Source organism: Euprymna scolopes, chromosome 27 (genome assembly GCF_053919585.1).
Source record: "Euprymna scolopes isolate OS-2025 chromosome 27, ASM5391958v1, whole genome shotgun sequence".
Taxonomy (NCBI): domain Eukaryota; kingdom Metazoa; phylum Mollusca; class Cephalopoda; order Sepiida; family Sepiolidae; genus Euprymna; species Euprymna scolopes.
The window spans coordinates 9,143,976-9,164,102 of NC_136508.1; positions in this window are offsets into that span (position 1 = coordinate 9,143,976).

Consider the following 20,127-nt stretch of genomic DNA (forward strand, 5'->3'; position numbering starts at 1 on the left):
TACATAATACTTTTATATGAATTCCTTAAATGCATTCCTATTAAAATTAGATTATATAAAAAACATAACCTCCCTATACTTAGAATGGTTTTCTGAATAATAATGTTTTTATTTCAGAATTTGGAATCTGCAGTTTAGCGATATGTGTGTTTGGAATATTCCATCTTGTCTCAATGTAGTATGCGATAAATATATAATATGCATTTTTTTTTTACTTGGTTATTTGGCAAATATCAAAGTGTAGCACCTGTTCTTAGAAGTCAAGCGGTTTAATCTTTCGCCCCCTAAGAAAATAAGGGGGGGATATTCAATGTATTTCCACGTACGTCGGATAATCTGGTAGTATATTATACTTTTATATCAATTCCTTAAATCTATTCCTCCTTAACTGAAGATTATATAAAAAACATAACATCCCAATACTAAGTATGGCTTTTTTTCGGAATTTGGAACCAGCAGTTTAGCGACATGTGATGTTTGAAATATGACATCTTGTCTCAATATAATACACGATAAATATATAATATGCATTTTTTTCAATAGGTATTTTGCTAAGATCAAAGTGTAGTATCTGTGCTTAGAAGTCAAGCGGTTTAATCTTTCGCCTCGATCACACTACGAAATTTAATTTAGAAATGGAGTGTCTATATTTTAAAACATAGTAACACCATCGCCGTCTTCTCTCTCTCTCCCTCTCTCTCTCTCTCTCTCTCTCTCTCTCTCTATATATATATATATATATATATATATATATATATATATATATATATATATATATATATATGTCTTTCCCAATCTCTATCCTCAACATAAACAATGAAGAATACTAAAAAAAATGGATGTATGTTAAAATTTAGTATTGTTTCGTGTCATACCTAATTCATTTTTAAGCGTACATTTTTGTTGTTCTGGACAGTTTTGCTTGTAATGTTTCGTTTAACTATCGTACGTAACTGTTTTTTAACCTGCTAATAACTTTGGTAACGTTTTCATAACGCGTGAGTTAACATGTTATTTTTATGATAGTTGCCCTGTTTACCGATGACAATGTCTTATTATATACAATGTTTATTATATACAGACCGTTATTACAGCTTGTTGACGTCAACGTTACGTGGCATGACTCAGCGTTTATAAAATTACGTATAAATATCGTTAAAATGTCACTATTTGGGATCCCCCCTGTATAAAACGGTCAGCTGACTAACTTAAATGGGACGCTTTGGGCCAAAAGTTCGATATTTCTCGTCCCGACGGTCGGCCTTTAATATGAGACCAAATTTGTGAATTTCTGTTCTATCTCTCGAAGTCTTTGGCGGACATACACAAACGCATACTTACACAACTACATACATACATACATACATACACACATACATACATACATACATACATACATGCTGATTGCAAGGTCTCATCCGAAGAGTGCCACTCCCTCAGGCACTGAAAGTCCATGAGCTGAAAATGACTTTAGTCCCGCCGGCAAAATTCACACCCTCCAACAGACAGGACACTGAAGACGGTCATTAGTATATATATATATATATATATATATATATATATATATATATATATATATATATATATATATATATATATATATATGCACGCATACATACATATAAACACATACATAACATACACACATACATAAAACACACATATATCCACACATACACAATACATAATTTTTTTTTACACGGTGGTCACCACTTATCAAGGCCAAGAAGCCACTCAGGGAAAAGGGTTATTGCAACTACAGTACGTTAGTGTGGAGATTTGATGACGCTTTTACTTAGTGTGCAGTCCATTAGGAATTTGTAAACGTTGGACTTGAAGACATCCAAGTTGTAGTCAGGTGGGAACAGGCAAGCGGCAGAGAGTTCCACTGGCGTACAGTTCTAAGAAAGCAGCTCTGTTCACGAAATCCACGTTTTGATTTAGGCACAGATAAAGAGTGGAGGAAATTTTTCATAGTGGATTCAGCTAGACGGGTGTTTTCGTGAAAGATTGGCAAGGGAGGACCAGAGATTGGAGTTCAGACGAGCACCTGCCATGAAAATAACGATAAAACAAGGATAGGTTCGCAACGTCTCTTCTGTGGGAGAGAGGTTGCAGGGTAAAGAAAAGGACACCCCCACTAAGCCACGAAGTCTATTTTGTACTCTGTCAAGGCAGGATAGGCTGTTTTCAGCAGCCCCTGCCCAGATATGGCAGCAGTATTCCATCCTTGGACGTACTTGGCTTTTGTATAGATAGAGAATTGCATCAGTAGTGAGATATCTTCTGGAGCGGTTGAAGGATGCCACCATCCTTCCAGCGACCTTGGCAACAGACTTGATGTACGTGTTCCATTTCCGATCATGAGTAAAGGGCAAACCCAGAAGCTTGTCAAAACACGGGTCTTCTCCCAGACGAGACCCATCCATATCAATTGAAGCCAGATAGGGATCAGAGCGGTGATGATGTAAAGATAGGAGTTTGGTTTTAGATGCATTAAGGGTAACCAGCCACGACTGCCCCCACTGAACCACGCGCTCGAGATCAGAAGAGAGAGAATTAGAGAGAACTTTGTCATTTACAACCTTTGATGTGTTGCCGTAGATGGTCGTGTCATTAGAATAGATGTCAACGAATTATTTAAGTATGTGTTTAGGGAGGCCATTGATGTAGATCAGGAAGAGAGTTGGGCCCATTATTGACCCTTCAGGGACCCCAGCATTAATACTGCAGGCCTCTGATTTTTGTCCATCGGAGAGAAATTATTTAATGATTGAGAAAACATTTCCAGTTACACCGTAGCTGGAAATCTTGTGAAATAGGCCCTTATGCCATACCTTGTCGAAGGCCTTTGATATGTCAAGAGCAATTGCCCTAGAAAGGAAACCTTTTTCAAGAGATTCACTAATCCTGTGAGATATAACCGTTACCACATCTGCGGTAGATCTTGTAGAGCGGAAACCATATTGTGTGTCACTAAGAAGATTGTTTCTGTTGAGGTGGTTTACTATTTCTCTCTTTATTATGGATTCAAGCAACATACTCATAACACACAGGAGGCTTATTGCTCTGTACTGAGAGGGGGATGACTTATCACCTGAATTCTTAAATACAGGACATTCTGATGAGGTTTTCCAAGGAGTCGGAAAGCACTTCTCCTTAAGGCAACGCTTAAACAGTTTCGTAAGTATGGGAGCAAGTTCTGGTTGACGCTTTTTTAACACTATAATTGGGATGCCGTCAGTTGCTTTACTCGAATCAAGGTTCTTGATTAGCTTGGCGATCTCAAGCACAGATATGTGTATGTTACCTAGCGTGTTCTGAGTTATAGGAGGGAATATGGGGAGTTGATAGCCTTCGTCGAATAGGGTAGAATAAGCTGCAAAGTTCTTTGCAAATTGTTTTGCCTTGTCTGATGCTGACTAGATTACCTCTTGTTCATTGATAATGGTTGGATAGAACGCACACTTCTGTTCAGGATCCTATTTGTTTTTGCCAAAACTGGTGGGAACCAAGCCGCTGATCAGCTACTTTGGATTTAACAGACTGGGCATATAGCTCTCTTGCATTTTTTTATTAATTTTTTACAGTGGTTGTTGACGTTCCTTAAAACAGCTTTAGTCTCAGTGCATCTATTACGTTGGTAGTTATGGAAAAAGTGATCTCTGTGCGCGATAGCAGCAGCACATTCTGGGGAGAACCATGGCTAGCTGTTAGGTTTTTGTTGGAATTTTTTTAGATGGTATGATTTGGTCTATACCTACAATTAATATTCGGCCAGATCTGATACTATAGAGGACACCACCTTTTTAAACATGGAATGAAGAGGTAAATCAGATATGAGTGTACGGAAGCTGTCCCAGCCAGCAATAGAGTATCGGTATATAGTACGGTGGAGGAGTACATCTGGTGAGTTATTATATTTCATTTTTATCTTAACTCATACGACGTAGTGGTCGGAGGATCCTAGAGGAGAATGAACGGAACATGAATATAGCTCAGGGGAGGTTGAGTGAAAAAGGTCTAGGAGGCTTGCATATTGATCAGTAGTATCGGGCACACGGGTAGGTTCGCGAACAATCTGAGTGATGTCATAAGCAATGGAAAAATCATGACAAAACATCCCCTCGTCGTCTGTCTTTTTTCAATGCGTCAGCCATTCCATGTTATCGACGTTGAAGTCTCCACAGATGTGGATGTTAGCCTAGGGTGTGCAGACAGGATGTGGGCTATTTTCTCAGATATACTCTTAAAGATAGTAACTCCGCTGTTCTTGGGCCGATAGAGTGCAAATATAAATGCAGTGGTGTAAGGAAGTCCAACCTGGAAGCACATATTGGGTAAATTAGGATCTTCTGTAGAGATATTCCTTGCCACACGAGAAGCCATCCTTAATGTAGGCACATATTCCATGCCCATGGCGACTTTGGGGTAAGTTTTAGCTGTTAAGTTAGGGTATCCGTTAATTATGAACTCATCTAGGGAAGTGGTCGGCCCTATTTCACTTTCACTTAGAAATAATATGTTCGGTTTCGTCTCCTGTAATAGGGTTTAAACCTCTGGAAGTTTGGAACGTAGACCCCTGATGTTGGAGAAGGAGACCTGGTAGTAGAGGTCTACGTTGGAAGATGGGGTCTAGGTTTATTCGAGTTTTTTTTTCTGAAGATACTCCTTGTTAAGGTTTTGGGATTTGTGGAACAGGTCGGCATACTTGGTTAGAGCAGTACAGAGAGGGAAATAAGAGAGAGAAAAAAAACAGGATTTTTTTTTATAATACACATACATACACATACATAAACATACACAGGACGCGCAAGCCCATACATACATATACATATATCAATGCAAATATACATATATACACATACACTCATACATATATGTAAACATACGCACATATATACATACGCACTTCATAATATACATACATGCCACGCATACATTCACATGTATGTACATATACATACACACATATACAAATACATACACACATATACACACAAATACACATATGTACACGCATGCACATATATAAACACTTACCTACATATGCACACACATACATGAATATGCACTAATACACAAACATGCACATACATGCACATATACATGCATACATATACATCCACAAATGCAAATATACACATACACACATGCATATATGCACATACAAACACACCTACATATATACACATATATGCAAACCATATATATATGTATATACATACACACATACATATATGCATACATATACACATGCACATACATATACACATAGATATACACACATGCACATACACCGGTACATGAACATACATACACCCATACGTACATATATACATATAATGATAGCAGATTCATTATTACATGCTTCCAGCATTTAAGACCTACACACGTCACAACTTTCCATGGATGAAGTAGTATCTATACACAGATGATGTTACAGTTTTAGCTTTGTACGACAGCTAAATCTCTCTCATTCAAAATGTTGACACCCAGCAACAAGCAAGAGCAAGATAGGCATCAACAAATCAAACTGCAGACCAGCTTAATATGGGTACTGGCCTCACGTTTTATGTTTTTTTTTTAAATCTAAGAGTTGCTTTTCCTAGAGAGGTTGCCTTCACCACGGCTTATGGGAACCCTCTCGACTCCACATACACATGTCAGTTAACACATGCATACACACATATGTACGCCAACATGTGCATGCATGTGAACACGCATGCAACCATAATAGCGTAGAGGCACACACGTACGAACAAACATACATATGCCTATACATACGTACACTCATATACATGTGAAATACACATGATTGAACATTCCAAAGTCATACATAGTAAGTGATCAGTGGCTGGACTGTTTTGTCCCTTTTCCTTCCTGCTTTTTTTCCTCCTTTTTTTGTAAAGAAAAAGATTGTTTTAGACTCACACATATGCAGTACATAATAATGATTATGATCATGTTGACAAATTCACACATAATTTTCCAAATAACTCAAAGTGCAAATCGACGAAAAACAACAGTTCAATTTATATGATTTACAGACACTTGGATTTTAGTTTAATAAAAGGTTTGTTTTAGACTCACATACATACGTATATGCATACACACACACATTTTCGCTTATATATATATACACACATATATATATATATATATATATATATATATATGTGTATATATATATATATATATATATATATATATATATATATATAAAGAGAGAGACTAGAAAGGGTACCTGGCGTGTCCCGGGTGTTTAAAGGAGTGTGTGCTCTTTAATCAAAAGGAATCACGGGGGTGTAAAAAAGTTTTTGTAATTAGGTAGAATCGAACCGGAAGCCCTGAGGTGAAGTTGGACAATAAACTGTGAAAAAAAAACATCGCAAGTTAACCTCTCGGCCAGCCAGTATAAGTTAGTGAAAGATGTTTGAATTTATTTCAGTAAGAAGAGAATTGACAGATGGCCGCACTTAATGGCGTCAAGTGAAAACCATAGAGTTAACATTTCGTGCGAGCGTTACGACGACGGCGACGAACCCGACGGCGACGACGTACTCAATATCTATTCAGCAGTTAACATTTTCTTAAGGCCAGTTTTTAATGAGGTCAGAACCCAGTTTGTTTGTTTTTACCTAAGTATGGGGAAAACCAGCTGCCATCTTTATTAGGAGAGTGTCTCGTCTCGAAATGAAAGAAACCGTCTGAATTGACGACGGTAAGCCGACATTGACCAAACGTTACATCGCTTTCTAAAGACCACTAGCCGAAGGCCAGGGATTCGAATCGACTTTCGCGTTTTTATGCCGAAAAACCAAAGAAATATGCGGCAATCCCAAAATGTCGAATATTTAGCATTTCAAAGTCGCGCAAATTAAATAGACGGGCGACCTCCGTTCGTAACTCGTAGATATTTTGATTTCGACGTGATATAAACAGTTTTAAGAATGAGCGTCGCCCTCAAGAATTCAACCGAGAAAATACTTTTGCGGACATACACAAAAAACGAACATACATACATACATACATACACCCATTTCACTTTATATATACATATATATATATATATATATATATATATATATATATATATATATATATATAGATAAGTGTTCATTTTGGTATGCATTTTTAATTTATATATATATATATATGTGTGTGTGTGTGTGTGTGTATGTATATATAGATCAGTGTGCATTCATTGTTATGCATTTAATAATTTTTAGGGTTATATATTCAAATATTTTATAATAATTCTAACTATATCTGGTCTTGCAGAGCGTATAAGTAAGGTTTATGTAGGTTATTAAGTAAAATGCATGTTTTTTTCATCAAATTCGTACCCTCTATTACTTGTATTAGGATTATAAGTAATGCATTTGCTATTAAAGTTTATATAGTAAACAAAATGAATGTTCGATTTTTGTATGTGCGGATAATATTTACTTTTACCATTTTTTTAAAAGTTTTTTAGAAAAAAGGTTTGGTCGCGGTAATGATTGGAATGTGTAAATGAACAATAATAAAAAAAAACATATTCAGCTCTCCAAATGCATTAAGCACATTGATACTGTTTTTCACCATTTATTCACTGGACCCCCCCACACACATATATTATATATATATATATATATATATATATATATATATATATATATATATATATATATATATATATATATATATATACGAAAACGCATGAGTATTTAGTAAGGGAAATATAGTAAAAAAAACAGTTAAAATTTAATAGGCAAGACGGGCCCGTGTAGTTCCGTTGCTCGTTGAACCTCAGAACATATTGAATAAAGAAGCTGCCCTGTAAACAAATCAAATTACAGTTGTCAACTATGCAATATAGCCGGCACTAGCGTCTGTGTTTCCCGCATTCATTCATGTTTACTGGTAGGCACTATCATTCTTTCCAACATTCAGTGTCTGTTGTAGGCATTCACTGTCAACCATGACCTGTATTACCCTCCATTTGACTGTGTTTTTTTTTAATGGAGCTGTCTGTCTTCCGTGGGAGCATTGGTGGTAATTTACGATTTAAGGGGATAATTGCGCTTGGTCTTTGTCGGTCACTATCGATCAGGAACAGTGTTAATCCACATTTGTTTAGAGGACTAAATAAAGAATTACCTTCAGAAGGGTATTTGTTAAGGACATTCAGTTGCGGTCTGAACAAATGTCACAGTGGAATATGTATTTCTATTAAGACCTTCATGTACATATATTTATCATAATAATTTGACGCGTGCCACATTTAGCCTTTTTCTCTCTGAGAAGAACGACGCCCACTGAAACAATAAATACAATATATTGACCAAGGAACTTTTTAATAGAAAACTATATGGAAGAACGATAAGAGTTTCACCCGAATGAAAACAATACTACAGTTTAATCATATTATTTGAATGCATCAGACAACTGTTCTATTCTTCAGTGTGATTTTTACAATGTATTGGTCAATGTAATCTCCGACCTTCTTTAGGTGTTTCTTGTCGAACTAAAAAATTTGGACAGAACATTTATTTACTGCACGGGAATAGCATGCCCTTTATCCGTTAGCAATAACTGGTTAAAGGTTCTAAGTAATTCGTAATTGCATTTTTCGGTCAACCACACTATGGATTGAACCTTCTACTTTCAGGAGAATTACACATTTTAAAATTGATTTTTTCCAAGTACTCACTGCTCCACGAATCGGGTGTATCCAAATAATACAAACCATCAACCCTCATCTAAAAAAAAGTCAGAAAACTGACTAGTGTTAAATTTTAAATTTTATTGAAAAATTAATTCTGCTAACTTGACTATATTGTATATTGATATCTATTAAATGCAGCTGTTTTCAGCCTTCACTCCCGCCTCAATACTGAAAGCATATAAACGCTGCCATTGGTGAATGGCGTCTATCAGGGTAGCTTTTATCGTCTTGAAGTTATTTTGGTGATGTTGACCCTAACCCGACGTATGACAAACATAAGTGATCTAGTTTATTCAGGTCGAATGACTATTGGTGGGGCCAGTAAGGAAAGTGCAGAAAGCTGTAGTACTCTTTCTTAAGGCGAGCATGCTTTTTGTACTTATGGGCAAGCGCTTATTAGTTCTGCTACACATAGGGACGGGCATCGACCACCTTCTTTAGTACACCGATATGGACATCAGTGCTGATTTTCAAGCTCATTTCGAAGATGTGAGGTGGCATAGTGTTCCCTTAACTAGAGACCACACCAAAGACCATAGCCATGGCCGCAAACTTTTTTCTTATTCTAGTCACGTGGCAATAATTTATAACAATCCAGCGATTCATTGTGCGGCTGCTGGTAACGGTCCTATTATCATAACATTAGTGAGCATGAGTTGTACAGCGGCACATTTCTTATCTCGCTCGTAGAACATTGTCACTTTCAAACATATGAGAAAATGTCTATTTACCTCTTTATGTGTATCATCACGCTGTCTTCATATTGTATGATGAACTCATAAGTAAAATCCTTCGAAAGGTTTCCTGTACCCCCCTCTGTAAAAATGCATCTCCCCACACTATTTGTATATTTGCATACAGCTGGCGAAACATTCAATAGTCTGCAACAGAGAAAAAAAAAACTGATTTCATCAAACGGAAATGGCATCATGTCGTCTTTCTAGGGCGACAATTTCATCGTTTCACTCTGTATTTATCGGCGACACAATAAACTGTGAAAGTCATTTTTTAGCGAAAAATGTGTATTAATGTATAAAAAGTCACAAACGTTGTTTAATTTGTTTGTATAAAGGAGTTCACTTTATACAACGGTACGAGTGTCATTTATGGACATATAATTCGGTTATACACTAAGCTACAATGTAAAGACGTTTTGTTTAAGAAAACATACGAGATAGTATAATTCACGACGATGATCAGAACTGAAACTGGGAATGCTAGAAGAAAGTAGTATGACACCGTTGTCATGGGTAGCAAGCGTATACATGTTGTGGCGTGTTTGTCGACGTCTGACAGTTGGCCTAGAACTTTATAAGCTAATTGTTCAGCAAATAATCTAAAATTTTGTGTAACGCTTTTCGATTAGTAGAACCCTATGTTGACAATCATAAAAGCGCTATGCAATAGTTTGAAAATCGTATAAATAACCTGAAACGATATCGATTAAAAAAAAAGGTGGAGACTGTAAAGATGTCTTCCATTATATTTCTGGAAAATAATGTGTGTTTGACAGTCACGATAAAATGAAATAATCCCGCCCGTCTGTTGCAAGATAATATAATGAAATAATGACCCTTGTGTCCGGGGGCAATCTTGTGGAAGTAAGTATTGTGCAACACCTGTATACGAGTATTGTTTGTTAGAGATACTTTATAGGTTTTAATATTGTTTTTCAACAAAGACCTGTGCGGAAATTGGCAGTGTAGTAATATCTGGGAAAATCACTCAGATTAATTTGTAAGGGCAATGTAAAAGATCCGTCAATATTTAACAAAATAAATGATAATTGTGTAAAAATGTGTGCATTTTGTTTTACTCTTTTTTGTGTCTTTATCGTTAGCGAAAACAAACGAAAAAATAATGGAAGGGACTGTTATAGCAAGCTTCGGCTAGTGCAGTGAAGTTTGCCACAGGAAAGGCATTGTTTTTAGTTAAGGACGATGTTTTCGGTGTATCTATGTAGTTCTAAGCAAGGCAATCCGAGTGAATCAGTACGATAGAAAGGTGCTTGTGTAATCAGAAGTCAATCATTAAAAATTTAAGAAAAGGAGTTTTGCTTTATGTTCAAAACAAACTGAGATATTGTCAAAAATTAGACAAAGCTCTAATTATTTGTTTAACTCACCGGATAGAAAGTGTCAAGAGCCATCGGTCAAGGAGTCGTAAAGTTGGTGCAAAGACAAAGAGGAGCTCTGTTGTTACAGCATAATGGAGGTTAGATTAAGCAGCTGATATTGATCTAAGGTGGTTGTATCCTACACCCAAACTAAAATATGCCAAGAAATCAGTTGGAGATTCCGGCCTGAATGAAATAAAGAGAGTCAGTTGGTAAAGTGTTTTACAAAAAAGAGTTTTCTGATTAGCGTCAGATCTTTCTTAACCACAACGAGGTGTTAAGATTATTAGTGGTTGTGTAAGTATAGACGTAGATTAGAAAAGAACATGAACTGGCATTTTCATATGCGTACATTTTTCGGAAAATGAGAAGGGGCGTGGGTTGTATTTTGAAGGAAAATACCCCAGTTTATAGTTAAAAACGAGGTAATTAGGATCGAATATAATTATTATTGGAAGAGAATGCTGGAATCGAACGCTATTATCAGAAGTAAAAATAGTACATTTTTATTATTCCGATACGATTATAGGTATGCAGAGAAATTATCCATTGTATTGAGTAATGCAAACTTTGAATGATTTATAAAAACAAAGAATATCCTAAATAGAACTAATGTTGGTTTATTTGGATCGAAGTAATAATGATGGAACAATGAAATTGGGCAATGTCCGTGTGTGGCCAGGACGCGTGTTGAAGGCATGTGAATGGACCGCGTGTTTACGTAAAAAAACGAATTAACAATACAACTAATTTCAGTTCAGTCAGAGGGTTCGAAAGAGTGACAAGTTCGAGAACAGGCGAAGTTAATCCGGCAGACTGACAGAGTTAGCCGAAGCTCCATAGAGGGCGAAGAGGAGTACGACGACAAAGTGGTATCAATTTAGCCTGACATTGGATTCCAGTCACTAGCTGGAAACATGTATTCTATTTGTTGTAAGTCTTTTGCCTTCGTCTGCCATTTCAACCTTGGTAATATGTTGTCTTCTCTTTATATGTGTCATTATGCTGTGTTCGTCTTGTATTACGAACTTATATGTAAACTCCTTCGGATAATTTACTGTATCTTCCTCTTTAAAACTGCATCTCCCCACAGTATTTGAAGAACAAAAACTGTTCAGTAACACTCCTCTCTTCAGTGTCTATCCCAGAGTAATTGGCTCATCTTCGTCGCTGTGCACCCCGTTATATTACCTATCCTGCGTTCTGAAGCCTTCCGCAATACAGCTATATACGAAGATATGATATTTAAAAAAATGGAAGAGTAAAATTCGAAAAAATTGCACCGAATATAGGGGGTTTGTGTTCACCTATTGAAATTTCATGTGTTGTCTGTAGTTTAAAATGTACGGTCTTTTTTGTGAACAGGAAGGTTGTCATAATTTCATTACAGTAGAGATACGTTCGTTCTATATACGTGCATTGTATATAAAAAATAATAATTAAAGAACCAATATTACTAATTAATAATAATATATATAAAAAAATTATATAATAATTTAATTAAGATTATTGTGAACACTACTTATATTGCCAGTAATAATACTAAAATTAATAACGACATTTAAAGCAAATATTTAAGTGACGAAAAATTATTAGTTATATAAATCAGCCAATTTGTACCAAAGCTCAATCCTACATTTGCTTTCCTAAATACCATGGCAGATACAACCGTAAAATCTACTCTTGATATACATACATCCTGCCGAACACGAACACATCCGTTATATCTATCACACAATAAAAAATCATGTTCGAAATTAGAGTTATTTTAAATCTCCGTACTGCCTGAAATACCGAACATGCACCGGAAGCTCAACAGGAAAAAAAAAAAAAAAAAAAAACGGGGCGGACCTGACACATCAAAGAAGGACAGAAGTTACGTAAATCAGAACACAGCATTAACTGTAACGATAAATAGTTATTTCGCTAGTATCACGGAAGAAATAAATAGGGACACATTGCTTGCAACAGCCGTATCCTTTTTAAAGTTCTTCGACTTTAAAACACATTCATTTCAAACAATTATTTTAGTACCCAGTAATATCTCTCGTCTTTTAAGCTTAATTCGGGAGTTATTATATTAATGTTATGCTTGCCATAGTACACACTTCTCTACAAAACAACGTTATGAGAAATTAATAGGTATACCTGTATAAGACTACACGCCATTCTTTGATTTCTAATATATATATATATATATATATATATATATATATATATATATATACATATAGATATATATATATATGTATATATATATATATGTATATATATATACATATAGATATATATATATATATAAATATATATATATATATATATATATATATATATATATATATATATATATATATATTATATGGAAAAATGCGCGCATGAAAAGTAATATTCTTAAGATTTTATTAAACCTGGAAAAGTAAAGGACAAGAAAGTCAACCTGGAAAAGTAAAGAACAAGATATTCTAGTAAAGTAAAAAATAAGAATTTTTTAGACTTAAAATATTGCAGCTAAAAATAAAATTTGAATATTGATAAATATTTTATTTATTATTTGCATATGTAGTTGTTTATTGTTGAGTTAGAAAGGGTGTCAGTCGCTGGATTTAACTTATTTCTTCCCTATTATTTGCATATATTTATGTAGTGAAAATTGTTTGAATAAAATTAATTAATTAATTAGTTAGTTAGTAGATGGAATTAATAATTTTATAATTTACATATAAATGAATAATTTTATTATATCATAATTAGGATCATTTAATTAATTTTTTAGCTGCAATATTTTAAGTCTAAAAAATTCTTATTTTTTACTTTACTAGAATATCTTGTTCTTTACTTTTCCAGGTTGAATTTCTTGTCCTTTACTTTTCCAGGTTTAATAAAATCTTAAGAATATTACTTTTCATGCGCGCATTGTTCCATATAATCCATGATTTTTCCAGGCATCGCTATTGTATTAATATATAAATTTATATTATTTGTTAATGATTGTCAAAAAAAAATTAGCTCTCAAACACACATGTATGCAATATTTATAATTGAATCACAATAGTTCCGAGCCAGGGTCTCTACCGAGACTGCGGTTCATGAATTTGTGATCTGTATAGAGCGTAAACTAACCAAAAAGGAGATGGCACTCGGTGTCTTTTTAGATATTGTTGGAGCTTTTGACAACATACCCTTCAGTAGTGTGTTCAAGTTGCTACGAGAACTCAATGTGCCACCAGTACTCATCCGATGGATTGAGTATATGGTGAGGCACAGAACAGTTCAAGTAGAACTACTGAGGGCAACTGTTAAAAGGGAAGTAGTTAAATGAACACCCCAAAGTGGGATTTTATCACCTTTACTATGGAACTGTATGTTGAATCCTCTTTTAAAGTTCGTTTTTTTTTTTTAATATAAAAAAACGATACACGGGATTGAACCTAAAATCTTTCCACCAACACCCGGTACTCTAACCGTTACGCTAATATGTCATATTGGCAGAATCGCAGTAAAAAATATTTATATACACAAAAAAGTTATGCAAAATAAAAAAAAGCGTTAGTCACTTATGTACTTACTCTCCTGTTTGTGAACCCACATATTTGGTTGTAACTTTTTATCTACTGAACCAATTTTCGAATTTTTTTTTTTAACTATAGCTAATGAGGTGTTCTATCCAACTATATAACCTGTTTAAAATGTGGTTGCGAACGGAATTATTGGTGGGGGGTGAATGTGTCTCGATTCATTCAATTTCGGACTTAAGCATATATTCAACCACTACCGTTGTTGACTGTTAAAAGGGAAGTAGTTAAATGAACACCCCAAAGTGGGATTTTATCACCTTTACTATGGAACTGTATGTTGAATCCTCTTTTAAAGTTCGTTTTTTTTTTTAAATATAAAAAAACGATACACGGGATTGAACCTAAAATATTTCCATCAACACCCGGTACTCTAACCGTTACGCTAACAAGTCATATTGGCAAAATCGCAGTAAAAAAATATTTATATACACAAAAAAGTTATGCAAAATAAAAAAAGCGTTAGTCACTTATGTACTTACTCTCCTGTTTGTGAACCCACATATTTTGTTGTAACTTTTTTTCTACTGAACCAATTTTCGATTTTTTTTTCAAAATATAGCTAATGAGGTGTTCTATCCAACTATATAACCTGTTTGAAATTTGGTTGCGAACGGAATTAGTGGTGGGGGGTTGAATGTGTCTCGATTCATTCAATTTCGGACTTAAGCATATATTCAACCACTACCGTGGTTGAATGATATATATATATATATATATATATATATATATATATATATATATATATATATATATGAAAAAATGATTCATACAACAAGTTAAAAGACATCTTGAAAAAGAGTTAAATCATTTAATTTTAAAAAGGAATCACAAGGTAAGTATATATATATATATATATATATATATATATGTATGTATGTATGTATGTATAAGGGGTTTTAATGTAGCTAATATCCAAACTATTTGTATAATCCGCGGAATCAATTGATACATTAATTTGAATTTTCAGGAAAACAGAGACAAGTATGGGAAAAGTACATCCTTGATGGAATCAAAGTTATTGATACGATACAAACTCGTAAAGATCAATTGGCGCTCAAATAAATGTCCGAAAGACGCCATTTGGTTGACGCAAATTGATTATATGACCAGCAATGACAAATGTCCTGGAGGCTTGCAAACCGAATTGCTTTCCTGGAATTTTTCCAGACTCCAACTGACTAGACGTTGGCAACCAGAAAAGTATATGCCAATAGAGAAGTGGCGTATATATTAGTGTACTTGGAGACAAGTTGACAGGAGATTAGGTGAAGGGGGAGAAATTGTAACAATGTGTCCGTGTAAACACAACTGTAGAGTTTTAGATGTACATGAGTGTATATAACAAGCGATACCAACACTCATACTAATTACTCTCTTAGATAGATGCGTATGGTGTTATGAATATATGTGCTTGTGATGTACAAATGAATATAGGGAATCGCTGTATAACCTTTAAAAACCTGAGAATCTGTATAATATACGCTGGTTAGAACAAAGTGAACGTATGCTGTATCAGCATAATATATTAATCATGAAAAATATATTCATATACTTAGTGTGGTATACACATTAAATTCTCCTTCAAATAAACCAAAACACATACTAACACGCATGCAGACGTAACCTTCACACGCACATCCATATACTTATATATATATATATATATATATATATATATATACATACACTTAAATGTATATATACATATATATATATATATATATATATATATATATATATGAGCCTAACGTACATAAACTTGTAAACACACAAAAGCATACCCACACACTCATAAATACATAAATATCAAGATTCAGCCACCCTGATCAGTCGTAGACGACAAACCACGTGTTAATAGATAATATTTTAAAAATAATATATATGCCGGTCCCCATTAACTGGGCGCCAAATCGGTCAAAGGGAAAATTATTCCCAACTCGCATTAAGGTAAAAATCACTTTCGTATAAATAATTGTAATTATTCCAAACGTATTATTTACAAAACAATATATATATATATATATATATATATATATATATATATATATATATATATATATATATATTAGTCATTTTGTATGTGTGCATGTGTGAGTTCTTTCCGCATATGATCCGAAACGATTGAGTTTTTATTTTGCAAATTTAAAATAAAGGTAATTTACATGCCTGGCAATGGTCTAAGATATGGTTTGTTCAGAAATATATCCGATAATATCGAAACTAAATCATCTTTAAAATAGTCCGTCTCTTAAAGATGAACGTAATGTTTTTTACATGCGAATATTTAAGCCTGTGCTACGTAAAATATTATTTAGTAAAGATGTTTCTTTTTATTAAGGGAGTAGAAAGACTACGTTTAGGAACGTTAAGCTTTAATATCAGCTGACGTGCTACTGTAAACAAAAAGCAGCCTTTCATTTGAATGAAAAAATGCACATCAGGTGCGCCTGAAAGCAAAATAACAACGGAATATTACGAAAATAAAAATAGTTTAATTGCCGGTAAAAAAATAACAAAAATAACAAGTACATCAAATATTCGGTTGTTTTCCTTATACTGACTTGTGATTTGGGTTACAAGCGCATCTGATGCATAATTTATTTTATTCAAATTTAAAAAAAATATTCTCTAACGGAACTCGCACCCTGACATGATATGAAAACCAAATAGGGGAGATATAATAGATGATAAATTTTTGGAATCAATCTTTCAGTACTGTTATAAAGATAATTTTAACTCATAGCAGATTGTTTTTTTCTTCCCTAATTCAACGCTAGAACTCTTGAGGGGAATATAAAAGATTGTGTAATTTCTATGGTAAACCCGGAAAACAAATTACCAGACTTGAAATATGGTAAATGTGCAGTTTTATTCCACCCACAAAATTTCTTATAAAATTAAAATTATTATAACGTTTCGAAGGTGATAAAATACCAGTTGAATTTCAAGCACATAAGTAGTTTAAAAGATATGAACAAATTATTACAATTTGTAATTTATATTTAAAACTAGAAAAACAAATGATTTAAATATTGGTAAAGGTGCAATATATTTACAACGAAAACAAATCTTTCAATATTACGACTATTATAAGTTTTCGATGTTGCTGTAAGTTAAAACAACAGTTTAAACCCACAGATGCGAGTAATTTCAATGATATGAAAAATTATTTGTTAAAAAGATGGGGAATCACGTTTCTATATTAATTTAATGTAAAATAAACACTAATTTTAGAGCGGATGTGGCCATAAAGTGGGTGTTTATTTTACGCTTATTTAATATAGAAATTTTATCCCCACTTGTTTAAACATTAATAGGCGAACTAGCGGGAAAATGTCACATGACCCACTACACAAATCATGTTATTTGTTTCCCAACGAACCTTTTTTTGTAAAATCCTGATTATTACTGCCGATATTTCGAAATTATAGAATTCTCCAAAATGCTCTATCTATCTATATATCTATCTATCTATCTATCTATCTATCTCTCTCTCTCTATATATATATATGTATATATATATACATATATATATATATATATATATATATATATATGTATATATATATATAATACATACTTCGGAATAGTTTTTATTTAACAATCAGTTGTTATTGAAAAGTGAGATTGTAGGTTTACAAAATATTACTGGCAGTAATATTATATAAGTTATCCCATCTCAACAAGAATTGCTCGATATACAAGATAGAGTAAATAAATTAAATTGTAATTCAATGAATTTCAAAATCTCTCGTTGAAATGAAAGGAAGTGGTTGAGTTTCGTATCAAAGATTTTTTATTATTCTAAGCAAGACAAAAATGCTTTAGAAAATTAATCTCCTTAACCTATAGGGTTTCGATGTCTACCATCTAATCAGAGGAGAGAAACTATTAGCAAATAGTTATAAAGGTATGCACCCTATTTGCTAAAGTCAGTGAGACATGGAAAGTCAAAGTGAAAGTAATACATTTATCAGAAGTCCTGTAGCAGGAGGATTTGTAGAAAAAGGATATGAATATTTTTGTAGATCCAGCTTGCTTGGTAAACTCCATGTTATACGTTCTCTACATCCGTTTGGTAATAATGCCCAAGCTATATATTGGGTAATCCGCATAGTTGTGTAGATATCCGAATCGGGCAAGGTCTTGTTTAAAATTGTTTGTGGGTCCAGCGAAAATAATTCAAAGTCTGGTGGAAACCTTATCATTAGAAGTCTATATTATTTTTAGTGGTGCGAATTGTTAGGGAAAGTAGGTAGTTGTAAGTGGTAGGAAGTGGGGTGAAACATATGTCCATATTAATCCTCATATACACATAAACACACATATAGAAACACACACACACAATATACAAATATACATACACATACAAATGCACATACACACATAGATATACATATACACACATATATAAACATTTATATACATATGCATACATATACACACATAAACATACATGCATGTATATGAATAGATATCTCTTCAAATAGAATCAAAGAATCATAAAGTTTGACCGGTCGCTTAATTGAGGTCAGGTTGTGTACTAGATATAGAGACTTAGTTCGGGGAAGGGACGAGGAGGAACAAGAAGTATATATAGATAAGAACAAAAACACAAACAGAATTAAAAATAAAAAGATGCGCCAAATACGTAAATGGAATAATTCGTTTTTCCGGATTTTTCCTAGTTTCATCTCAAATCTCATTGTCAGTTTAAATCGTATTTGTTACGTAAACTCTAGTTATATATACTGCCCATGAGGTGCTAATTATTATTAATTTCATACGCATCTAAATTTCCCTTAGGAAGGAGGATTGACATAAAATTTGGAATATACTAATCTTCATGAGTTAATTGGGAAATTAATTCTAATATTATTGATGGAACGTTTTATCTTTATTTTATGATCCCTATGGTAATAGTTCAATGCTAAATAAGTTAAAACAAAGGTAATAAAGTTATGATAATACCTTACTGAAAAACGTTTAAAATCAGTAATATCCATACCATTATGCTATTTAATAATATTTAACTAGGGGAATTTTCTTAAACTGCATTCCAATATACGCATATTTTCTCTCCTCTGATGAGATGGTAGACAGCGAACCCTATAGGTTAAGGAGATTAATTTTCTAAAACATTCTTTGTCTTGCTTAGAATAATAAAAATTCTTTGATATGAAACTAAACCACTTCCTTTCATTACAACGAGAGTATTTTTGAAATTCATTCAATTGCAATTTAATATATATATAAATATATATATATATATATATATATATGTACATATATATATATATATATATATATATATATATATATATATATATATATGAGAGGGAGAGACAACGAGAGAAGAGTGAGAGAGATAAATACATGTGGAAGACGGATTAATAATTGTGAAACTATCAATCAATTGTTTTCCTGCTTTCCAGCTGTCTATAATATGGTTGTCTTCAAGTCCAACGTGAACAAGTTTCTGATGAGCAATTTCACTTAAGTTAACAAATTTACCGAACTTCCATTACTATTGATTACTATACTTTCCTTTTGACTACTCTACACTCTTTAACCCTTAACCTTGAGTGGCCGATCGGCCTTGATAAGTGGTGGCGTCTATGTAAAAAAAAAACGGAATTAAAAAAAAAGCATTTTTATGTGTACTACCGTTGGAGAAACCATATAATTTAATTCATTCCATATTTACAAATAATACTTTGGGA